General features: G+C 40.0%; 1 protein-coding gene across 1 annotated transcript in view; it reads left to right on the top strand.

Moving 5' to 3' along the window:
- Window positions 1-12,718, top strand: part of cdh11 (cadherin 11, type 2, OB-cadherin (osteoblast)) — a 116,837-nt gene that overhangs the window by 54,355 nt on the left and 49,764 nt on the right. The window contains exon 2 of the mRNA XM_042501868.2: window positions 415-480. The gene's annotated coding sequence lies outside the window, so the exon portion shown is untranslated. The remainder of the gene's footprint in view (window positions 1-414; window positions 481-12,718) is intronic.

Here is a 12,718-nt window from a genome sequence, read left to right as displayed (position 1 = left end):
ATCCTTAGCAAATTCATTAGATTTCTTTTTTTTTCTTTTTAGGGCTTAAAAGGCAATAATCAAAGAATTATTTCTATTATTTAGTTTAAAGGGGTTTTTTTTAACCTTTCATGTTTTTAAACATTTTTCATGTCTGCTTTCACTAAATTTCCGGCAATTTTCTTGTAACTTCCTTCCATGTTTTTGAAGGTAATCAAACCTATTTACTCAGGTTTCCAAAGGTCAAACAAGTCACACATTTACTCTGTCCCCTGCATCATTACATGCACACCATGAGCTATACCGTACATTCAATTAGCACATATCTAATTTTCCATAATCCCATAATACACAATGTCTTTGAACCTTTTCCTCTACAATAAATTCAATTTCTTGCTTGTGATTAATCTAAATTCTCTTTTCTGTTTCTCTCAGGCAGATCTGTGTCGCCGTGCAGAGGAGAAAACCCTCAACGCATCCGACGACAGTAATGAGCTAAAGGTGCGTTCAACTTTCTTTTTTTTCATACGGTGTGTGTGTGTGTGTGTGTGTGTGTGTGTGTGTGTGTGTGTGTGTGTGTGTGTGAAATCAAAAGGCCTGTGGATTGGCTTTGACACATCGGGCCCCGCTTGCCTGTTTAGCATTCAGTTTAACCGACTGCGTCTCTTTCAGAGACAGAGAGTGATGGCTGAAAGCACACAGAGAGCATTATCTCTGATTCTTTCATTCATATTTGATTATACTTGTTTGTTTGTTCTTTTCTTTCTCTTTCTAAAGAAATTTTTTGCCTCTGTCTCTCTCAGTGAAAACTACTGTCCTTCATGGTTAATAGAAAATTAATCTGGATTGTTTAGCCTGTATTTGCCTACAGCAGCTTGTTAAAGAGGACTTGTAAAAGCTCATACTTAATATGATCTAATGCCTGAAAATGCGGCTTACAATGCATTTGCCCTCTGGGCACGTGTTCCCAAAGTCACCATATCGTGCACCTCGCATCTCCCATACTAAGCATTTTTTTTTTTTTTTTCCCCCCCATTCGCCTGAAAAAGTTGAATAGATTAAAGGCAGATCTAATCAATCCTGAGTGTGCTTATCAGTGGCTGGCAGGCTGACGAGCCGATTTCAGAACAGCACATTCTAATCCTTCAACTGCAGGCTGGAAACTGGAAAAAGACTAATAGGTAGGAAGAGTTGGAGACGGTGGGTCAGACGGAAAAGAATTTGAATATTTCGGTCGGAAAGTACTGTTGGAGCAGGAAGACAATGACAAGTAAATTATTATACAAATAAGTTCTAGCAGCTCTGTCAACAGCTCTTTGACCGCTATTACGAAGTCGTCAAATACCGCCACTTGGTCGGTTTGACGTCACACAGAGATAAAAAAATACTTCCTTTTGCGGTATGATACATCAACTGGTGGCGTCACTTTGAAACGCAGCTGGTTAACAACATAAGATAAGGAGATTTAAAGTCGGTAATAGGGCAGGCTTGAGAACCATGTTTTTTTCTACACCCAAACTCTTATACACTTATTTTGAAAACGACTATGCATCTATTGAGCAAAAACTGTACAATTCTTGTGAAAACAGAAGTGTGTTTTTAAAATGCATTTAGCAGGCGTAAATTGATGTGGCGTCCCGGGACGTCAACAGCAGGATACTTCGTGTGTCATATGTGAAAAGTCCACTGAAGAAGCGCTGATATGTCACAAGATGACTGTGTTGCACAGTATGTTGCTATCATCCCATCTCTGTTAGGATGCATGTTAGATCAATGTTTTTTATCTCTTTGTCCACCTGTTATTAAAAAACAGAAATCAACCAATAACAAAATATGTTGTTGTGGATACATGGACAGCATTAAGTAACGAGAATGGACATATTTATAGCGTTTGAAAACAAAGTATCAGTTATTGGAGGCTTAAATGTTGTCCTTTAAAAACTCATATCAGTCAGACATAAAAGAAGACTTAAGCTCTCCCTCCATCTGCTTTCGCCTGGATTATTCCTATGAAATGTGTCCTCATCGACATCTATCGATTCTGCCCGTAACTTATTAGGATTCTTGGTTTCAAAGGGTTTTAGCTGCGCCGCGTGCTGATTGGATGTTTAACCTTTCGACCCCCAATCCAGGGATCTGAGCACATATCCCATAATAGGAGGCATTCATCCAGATGACCTCCTCTGTCACCGTGACAACTCAGCAGCAGAAGAAACTGACAAAGAGTTTCTGTGTGTGTGTCTTTACATTTGTTGACAGAACAAAAAGTGCTTATCTGAACTGGTCTCAGGTCACATCACCCCTCTCTCTCTCTGTGTATCCCTCCCTCTCTCAGATTAGTGCCTCTTCCTCCTCCTCTCAGTACATTGCTGCTGAAAGGAAGCAACAGATTTATTGTTTTGTGTGTGTGTGTGTGTGTGTGTGTGTGTGTGTGTGTGTGTGTGTGTGTGTGTGTGTGTGTGTGTGTGTGTGTGTGTGTCTGTTTATAGCTGTATGCATGTGGCAGCCCCGGGCGATGTTTCTCAGTTATTTCAGTCTATACTGGTTTCACACAGAGAGACAGCAGGAGGATATTAACACAAGCATCCATTCTCTCTGTGCTTGTTCTCTTTTCATGATATGGGGAGATGGTTTCTAAATTACGCTCTATTTCAGCTCACAGGCGGTTCAACTTCAGATTTTCCTGAGCCGAAGGCGTCAAGCTCGGTAGACTCACTAGCAAGGTGGCACACTTGCACAGCAAAGTGAATTATTACTACTGAAGACATTTTATCTTAAAATGATTGAATAATATTTTCTAATCTTATTTCAAGTACAAGATGGTTTCAAATATAGAATGGTGTCACTATTATACAACTTAAAATCAGATAAAGCATCTTAACTTAAGAACGCTACAAGTGTATTGGAAAATGCATGTGCTACTTTTGAGTCAAAAATACTTACTGGAGGCATTGCTGGCTTATTCTGAAAGGTAACACTTCCAAGTATTGGTAAAACATAACTAAATATGTGTATTTCCAGCTAACTGTGTAAGGAAATTGTATCTTAATATGCTTAAATAACACTTTGTAAGCATATTTCAAGTACATGATGGTCTTAAATCTAGAATGGTGTTACTATTACACAACTTAAAATATGTTAAATCACCTTAAATAAGGATGTTGACATGTAAAGTAAAAATCATCATACAGCAAAATGTAAAGAATTACTTCACATTTTTACGAGATGGAAGTTAATTTCACACGAGGAGCCATATTGCTGCTGCAGTACATCACAGCGGTGGTTTTGTCTGCATGCAGATCGTGTATCCAGTGCATTTATTTGCTTGCTGATTTTCCATGCATTAACTCTAGCAAATGTAATGCTTACAGCGGCATCACTGCAGATTAAATGTAGCTGCAGTGTAACGATTCCAAAATGAGATTTTGAAGTGAGAGCTCCCCTGAAACTGCAGTGTGCTGCTGCCAAGGGTTTATACCAGCAAACACAGAAACTCACAAAGCCAGTTTTCTGGTCTGCTAATGATCTGATCTACTGAGAATCAGACGAGTGTGCCTCAGAAAGTAGGTCAATCAGGTCATGATTGCTCCTCACAGCATCTGGATCTTATTGTTAGTGCATTTGTGGATCTAAGTCTGGAGCAAACTGGAGTCTGGCAGTGGATGTGATGTAAAATATTAATTTATAATTATGTGTTGTTTGTGAAGAGAAGAGGAAAAATGTCAGTTTCAACATGACCAAGCTGTGATAGCAGGTGCAGAAATCCACCATCAGGCAGCCAGATATCAGGTTCCAGGAGCTGCTGTTTTCAGAATAGGTTGCTAAAAAAGTGTTTGAATGAAAGGCTCAACTTTCTTTAACAGAAACCAGGTAAAATTCAATGTCACACGTTCGCGGTAAGAAAGGATTTCTGAACATTCTTAAAAGAAAAATGTCTGATATTTGTAAAATATGAGCCTTGGGTACTAAAATAAGCAGAAAATGCCAACATGTTCTCATTCCAAGTCGTCACATATTGGTACTTTGCAGTGGACTTCATACACTTCACTACATATTATGCTCTACGTATCCTTCAGCGTCTGCTGTTGGCATTCTGGGATGCCGCTACCATAACATCAAGACAAGTACATGTTGAAATGACACTGCACATGGTTATTTTTAGACAAGAAAAGCACATGGCAACCAACGCTGGGACATCAACAAACGCACATGCTGGCACGGATGGTTAGGATTAGGGAAAGGAGGCACATAGTAGGAAAAAAAAAAAAACTTTTTGCGGCAGATCATGCTGACACAACAGGCTCAGTCCAGCCGTGTTCTCATTCGATACCACCCGTCTGCGTATCACAATATCATCCGGTCATCCGCTGACACATAAGAACAATACAACCAGTTCTGCCCAGCTACGTTTTTAACTGACGCCGTCCAGTAGCGTATCATGCAGACGCGAAAGGTGACTTTTGGCATCATGATCTTACACTGAAATCATTGAAAAAGCAGTGGTTTTTAATGACTTCAGAATGAGAAATTGACTGATTTCAGCATGCCTGCCACCACAGACAAATTTATGGGACCACTGCGTCATAGTGCATTAAAATAATAATAATGCATAAAAACATACCTTGGCACTGCTATCATTTTAGGTTTATTATATAACTTTACATTAAGATATAACGTCATTTGCAGGGTGCTATTTTGTATGATAACATACCGACTGTTGTGCATGCATTTAGGATATAATAGAAACCGTTCTATGAGAATAAATTGAAATGTTAACACAACATGCTATATATGAAAAGTACATGTGTGTATACTGTACATAGCATTAAGACATTGAGTCATGTGAGGGTGCAGCACAGTCCTGATAAGCATTACTCGTGAATGTAAAGCAGGAAAATGCAGTTAGAAGTCATTAACTATCAGGCTCATATATCTTTAAAAATGTGACACTGATGGGTGTCTGGGAGGACAGATAAGGAGCAGGAATTAGGGAGGAGAAGATTCCCTTTCCAGGGATTTACACAAATACACACAGAGTGAGTTTTAATGCCCTCTACCAGTATTGATTACCCAGCAGTCTGACTGATTGAGAGCTAGATATAAAAAAGCACGCATCAATAAAATACTCTGGAAAACCTGCAGAGACTTTTGGAGACACTGCCCTTTCCCACCCACTCACACAAACACCAACAGCTGCCGCCAGATTCAGGGGTCCGCCGAGCTGCCACAGTTTGGGAGGTTGTTTCTGCTACAAGCTGATAGTAAATAAATGTATGTGTCACAAGTTCAAAAGCAGACAGATAAAAAAAATAAATGAAACCATTTGAAAAAACAACCACACCACCTGCTAGGTTGTGATTGGTCTGTTCATAACTCAATTATAGATTTTGCTTGTTTTCCATATCCTCGCTGCTCCGATCCCCATCCATCATGTGACGACGCCTTACTGGGATATCAGGAGTTTGTGTTTGTGAGTTATTTCTTGTGTAGTTGTGGATGTTTTGAAGCTGCAGTGTTGAATCAGTTCTTTGTTATTAACCAGCCCAGACACCAGAAGAAAATGCTGACATTTTGTGGTCCTGCAAACCACAGATATGTTGTATGTGCACGTTTCATAATGATGACTTTGTCATCGGCAGGTGGAGGGGATGGTGGGTGATGTGTCACCTAAACGAGACACGTGCCGAGCCGCCGAACCACATTTGAAAACCAACAAAAATTCAAAAACATTCAAGGCCTCAAACATGCTTTTTTGTAACAATCTGGCCTGCTCTGATTCCAAACTCGTAAAATACAGCTGCTTTTGCGTTACTTTGTTATAAGATCCCAACGCCAGAAAACACCTTTTGCAGCTGTATGATACACTGCCGGGGGGCCTCAGCTGAGAAAACTGCTGGACAGAACAGTCTACAGTGTTATGATGCATAACCGGACAGCCGGACAGCACCTGTTGCAGCAGCATGATACACGGTCGGGCAGCATCAGTTGAAACGTGGCCGGACAGAAACTGTCACGTCCACATGATATGCCACTGGACAGCGTCAGGTTGAAACACTTAAACACACTATAAAGAGCACAAATGTCTCTATAGGGCAGGAGGGATGAACGGTGCATGGATCCAAAAAACCCTGGACTTTCATGCTGGAGTCCAATGTTCGCATCCCCTCTGAATGTGTTTTGTTTATTACTACGCTTTACCATGCACCTTTTTAGCTCTAATTCAACACATGTGCTTTTGTTGACATCCTGATGCCAGTAGCGGTATCTTAGAGCGATGACAACAGATGCACAATGCCCTGAAAGTAGGTATGTTGGGCCAAAAGATGATCTTTTTCGAAACATAAACATGTGTTTTGGTGCCTAGATCTAACCATGCATAAACAACAAGAGGAGCTGAAACATGAAGTTTCAAGCTGTCTGCTGAAAACTTATGGGCCAGCTTTTTTTCCTAGTGATTGTGTGTTACTTGTTGAAAGGTAAGATAAAGAATGACCAAAAAGACTCATTTTAAAATGCAGACCGGCTCAGCTGGTGGCGCTGATGGCAGCTGGGTGGATGAATCTCCAGAAAATGGTGAAGCTTCATATCAGATATCTTTGAACCATCAGTCCGTCCTGCTGCCGTCACGTCTGTCGGATCATTCGAGGTTAACAGAAGCGTGTCACTACAAATTCTGTCTGCACGCTGACTGCGGCTTTGATGCCTCTTTGGATGTCTTTTGTAATATTTGCAATGCTGTGGTTTAAAGCTTACACTGCTCTTGCACTCAGCCATTCACCATCCTGAATAAGAGCATCAGCTTAATGCGGAAAAATGAGTGTGAGGTGCATTACAGCAGAAGTTTTGGAGACAGACCATTTCAGCTTCAGATCACTTTCAACTTTTCAAAAAGAATTGAGTGAAAGGCTTTTTTTTTTTTGGATGGCGAAGTAGTCTGTAAGTGAGCAATAATGAAACTATTGTGTGGATTGACACACTTACAAAATGGCATAATTGCAGTCTCATTTCATTAAATATCTGGCAATATGAAATTCTCCCTCCGGCAGATCTAACACCGGCAATAAATTAAAACTTACAATTGAATGCCACTGACATTTTTCTGCCTTTTTGGGCCCTGAGCACCTTCAGAGAGTGGTGAATTCAAATAAAAGCTGAAAAATGTGTACTTCAGGGTGTTAAAATGTCGTGCCAGTATACACGTTCATCAACCCTGTGGGTCTGTAGTGTTTGAAAGTAACCAAAAAGATGAAAAAAAAAAAAAAAAAAAAGCAAAATAACTAATCCAGCTTTCTCTTTTCGGACTGATTCGCTGCTGTTCTGGATACCATTCTTATTTCTTTTTTAAAGTTCCTTACCTCCTATTAACAGAGTGGTTAAGAAGACTGACTTCAGTCGAGCTGGGTCAGTTTCCAGATTTGCCAGTCTGGAAATAAAGACTTAAACTGCTCCTGAATGGCATTATTTCATATTTAATGTATTCAGTGTGGACAGAGAGCTCAGGTGTGATGAGATGTTACGGATGATCAGATATTAGTTTTCTGATGGGACACAGTGTCATTATGTTGCACTGAGGAGCTGCTGCTGAGTCATGTGGGACAGCTGGTTAGATTTGGTAAACCAGTGTGATCCGATGTTTAGTTTAATATCAAACCAGTTTGAAAATTTTCACTCAACCGTGTACTACTAGTCCCCGTTTGGCAAACAGGGTAACACTTACAGCGTCTTATTTAAGGTCTTTAGGAGACTCTCTGCTGTCGCTGCCTGATTTTGTGTAAAAATCCGTCCTGGATGTTAAAGCAGCTACACAGGTGATGCTGTAATTATCGGAGCTTAGCGATGAGATCAGGTGACAATGTTTAATTTGAGAGCTTAAGGGATGTACTATCAGGAGAAAATGGCATTTTAGAATGGAGGGAAATTGCTTTTTGGGGGGCTCAAAGGATGCAAGATACGGAGTTATCCTCCAATATGAGATTACAGGCTTGGCTTGATCGACTGAGACTACGGGCACAAAGCCACCTGCACTGGATTTCCACTGGAACTGGGAAGACAATACTTTGTGACCCAGATGTGATGATATTTTTATTGCTTCTTCTTTTATTGCTTTTTATACACACGTGGATGGACAATGGCTATAAACATAGATATGTTTTCTTTCGTATATTTTTAAAGATCAGATGAGACTTTTTTCCCCTGTTATCCCTGCATGAAGGCCTTAGATGGGTTTCATTTTAATTCTGCTCTGCTCTGTGTTGGCCTTTATCTGCGCTGTTGTGCTCTGCATTTGTATTCACCGCCCCTCGTCGTCTTGTCCGGCTCCTCTTTGCTCTTTTCTCTTTCGCATTTCATCGCCCGCTCTGTGCCGTTCTCCTACCTATACATCTCGCAGAGTGTGCACAAACCAAATGTAAATATCCCATAAGCATCATCACACAGCTCACAGCCCCACTAAGCAACAAGAAGAAGAAAAGAGAGGCGAAGGAAGAGTAAGAATGAGCAGATAAATGTGTTTGCTGTGAGATTACCATGCATCATAAACCCATAAACCCCGCGAGGAATCGGAGGGATGGAGGGGAGAGAGGGGGAAAGATGGGGATTCGGGGACGGAGGGAATTCAACAAGAGAAGGACACAGAGGAGGAGAAAGAGGAGATCCAAATATGGATGATGGTTAACAGCAGAATGAGAGCAGAAAAAAACAAAGACAGAACGAGAGGGAGGAAAAGCCAAGATCAGGAGGGAGCAGGGAGAGTGTCAGAAGGCAGAGATACCGAAATACAGAGAGATAGACAGAGAAAAAACAAATGTAAGCCCCTGAGGATTAACTCTCTCATTTCTCTATGGGGAAGAATGGAAAAAAAGAGGATTTCCACCTCCTATCCTCTCAGCCTCTCTTTGATATCTCTCTCTCTCGCTCTTTCTCTCATATTCTAATATCTTTAGTCTCTATTCATCATGTTGGAACCGACTCGCCGAGCTCGCTAAAGCATGAACACACATGGCTAACCTAGCTGGACACAAATCCCTCTCTATTGGTCTCTTTCTTCCTATCGTCCCCCTACCGCTTCCCATTTCCAGTTGATCTCTTCATTCCTCTGTCAACATCGTCCCCCGTCTGTTTCCTCATATTTTCCCCATGCTCATGGCCGACTTGAAGTGAACTCTCTCTACCTGCCTTTGTTTTCGCCGTCTGTGGCCGTTTGGCAGCTCCACAACTGTTGCACAGGGGCCAATAACACACAACAGCGCTCATCATTGTTGTGGTCGGTTTAACGAGCTTTGCTAATAAGATGAACGGGCGTCCTGCTGATCCGTTAATGGTGCGTTCATTTGTCCTCTGCGGTGTGGTGATTCACGGTTTTTACAGTTTACACATGAAAAACGCCAGACTGAAGGGCAATTTAATTACCAAAGTTAATTTAAAAAAAAGTCAGTTTCAAAGCAAACATGCTCTGGCAAAGCAACAAATACACATTCAAAAGATTTTTTTCACATTCAAAAGATGTGTTTATTTTTTTCTGTTAGACACCTCATGCACACATTTATTTTATTGATTTTAAAAGAACTTTGCTTAATTGCATTCATTCTCTAAGCTCGTACTGTAGAAGTTCGAAGGTGCTTATGCTGAAGGTCATCAACTCAGTAAGAACACAAACTGATAACTAGTTTGGATATGTGGATTTGGAAAGTTTGATTTTTTGTAAACCCAATAACCAGAGACGATGTTGGCATTACACATTTCTGCAAACCATAGTTATGTTACATTTGTACATTATTATGGAGAAGATATGTTGGAATTTAATCTTTGAACAATGCTGTGGCTAATATTTGTTTTGTTTGAAACGCTGCCAATAGCAAAGTGAGACCCCTACAGGACCAGAAGGAGGGGTGGCAGATCGGTCCAACCAACCCATAACTTTCACTCTGGAGCCTGTTGTTCGCTTCTCAAATATTTCAATGCGACTATGTATCCATGTGTGCTTTCTGTGCATTTTATTAGTTTATGTAGGTTTTCACAGTGTTGCAGTATCTGTGTTTTAGCTTCGTTTGGATCCTCTTGTCACGAAACATTTCCTTCATGTGTGGGGGAAACGGTGCAGAGTTGGATGCTTCCACACTGCTGCTGAAATGGGATAGAAAGTAAACAGTTTCACAGCTGTGGTGTGAAGATGGTTTTAAAGTGAATCTCAAGCCACTGCTGCAGCGTCTCAACTTACTCGACTCACTTTTTCTCCTCATCTTCCCTTCACTCCAGCTCTCCACTGTAGCTGCTCTACTTTCCTGCTCCTCCTCCTCTCTGTTTTCTTATCCTCCCTCTTTGATTTTGTGGTCAGTCTTTTGTTCATTCCTACAGTAAACATGAATTATACTCCTGCATTGTGATGCAGCTGTTCCTACTCTGCAGGAAACTACAACAAAGTGAATCATTTTTCTTCCTGTAAATGGCTTCATTCATTGAATGGCACTGCTGAGAAATCTGTGCCAAAGCTGATATCTGGGATATTCTCGAGCCTTAAATATAAAGTCATGTGAGCGTTCTTCAAATGTTTACTCTGTCAACAATCTGCACCATCAGCAGACATGAGGAAATACAAATTAGCCGAAGCAGAATCACAAATCCCACAGTTAGTCGGATCCTCTCCATAATGGTACCATAAGTCATGATAACAATATGAGCCTGTCACTGGCAAAAACCAGCACACTGTAACAAACTAATGTACAGCAAAAATACGGCAAAATTCAGACAGTAATGTATGTTTCTTTTAAAAATACAGTAAAACACAAACAAACAACTAATTTTGAGAATTTTTGGAACCAACATTACACTGTAAACCTCACGTACTAATGTAGAATACTGTAATAAATTTAATGGTAATAAACTTTTTCAATGATTTACAGTAGTGACACTGTAAAATTATGGTGAACTACTGGCAACTGCTGCCAGTACTTCAATTTTTTGGGGAAATAAATTGTTTAAGTAAAAACTGCAATAGAAATACAGCCAAATTCTTACAGTAATGTGAATTTTTCCCAAAATCCAGTAACATACTGTAAATCTCTATGTTTTTGAGCCAGTATTAAACTGTAAACTTCAAATTCTACTGTAGAATACTGTAATAAAATTAAAGGCAATATACTGTTTTAAGTGCTTTACGTTAAGTGACAGTGTGGACATGATTATATTGTATGTAATATTGGACCAGTTTCAAAAATTTTGGTTTCCGTTAGTCACTTAGACACAAAAACATGTTAAAAAAGGGGTCCAGGTTAAAAAAATATTGGTTCACCTTTATAGTTTTTCATATTCCATCAGTATATTCTGTTTTGTTTTTTGTTTTTTAAATTGATCTGTGTGTGGAATTCAAGATTAATTTCGTCTATCAAAGTCATAATACAACAACACCATTACTGCAACTCAGAGAAAGATATTATTAATGAGTAACTTCTCCAAAATTGCTGTTGTCACAACAAAAGCATTGGAGTCACGTTATGTTAATGTGAAGAATGCTAAACAAGCAAAGCTGATAATGAAGAAGACAAACCGTGTGCCGACAGCTCACACCAACTTCCATTTGTTGCACTCAGCTAACTAGCACCTAATTAACTCTGCCATTGTTGTGTTTGGGAAGTCTAATTTCGCACACGGAGCTAAATCACTCTGTTTAAAGTGCCTTATTTCATAAAAATAAACTTGTGTTTACATGTGTATTTTGAGAGCATTTCTGTTTTGCTCATTTTGATTAGCATCCTCAATTACCGCGAATCACACTAATTTGTATGGAAATAATATGCAATTTGTGTTGAATTATGTGCAATCAGAACAATTCTTTCTGCTAATGAGACAGAGATGGCTTTTTAAAACCATTTGGCAGCATGTTTTGTGCCTTTTAATAGATCTGCGGACCAGTTTTCTTCTGTTTCATATCGCTGCGACCACAGTTCACGTCCATAAAGACAGCTGCCTCTTAATTTCATATCACGCTTTTAATCAAATGGCTGACTGGTTGCAAGACAAAGCCAGCATTTCCTACAGAGAGCGAGATGTTTTTTTCTTTGCATGGTTAGACAATTTCAAGTACCATTCATCATTTATAATTTATCGAAGAACTAAGGTTTTAAATTGGGGGTTTTGTACAACTTAGGGCACAAAGTAAAGGTCTGCTCCATTTTAGTCTCACAAAAACATCCTTCTTGCATGTAAAAGCTCTGAGAGTGAATTCTGGGGAAGAAAAATATGTTTTCAATGCAGAGAAACATAATGAAAACATAAACAATGCTGGTGAATGTCTCAGTGGGGTGATTCACTCTGCTGTTCCTGATTTGGCCTTTATAAATTCGGGAGGAAATCCTCTGGGCTGAAAGCAAGTTGATGACCAAACCAATCGGCTTTCTCTCGCCCTGTGTTCCTCCAAATGAGCGTCCGAAATAGACAGTGAAACAACGGGCGGGCTGATGAGATGCAGTTAAGCTTCAGGCAAAACAATGTAGCTCCAATTAGCCTGCTGACCGCTGTTTATTGGCTTGGTTTGGGAATGCCCTCTTCCTTGACTTTAACTTTGCCACTATTAGGCTTTTAGCTTCTGATAATTGGACCGACGATCTCCGCATTTGGAGTTAATTACGACGAGACAACACTAGAATTAAACGCGCACTGTTTTTTAAAAAGATGTTGTGTAAAGGCCTTGTACTTGTTAGAACTGACTTCAATGGAAACCTTATAATGTGGTGAGCATCCTAAA

Source organism: Plectropomus leopardus, chromosome 13 (genome assembly GCF_026936395.1).
Source record: "Plectropomus leopardus strain MGB_pleo_1.0 chromosome 13, ASM2693639v1, whole genome shotgun sequence".
Lineage (NCBI taxonomy): Eukaryota > Metazoa > Chordata > Actinopteri > Perciformes > Serranidae > Plectropomus > Plectropomus leopardus.
This window is presented reverse-complemented; position numbering and strand designations above follow the sequence as displayed.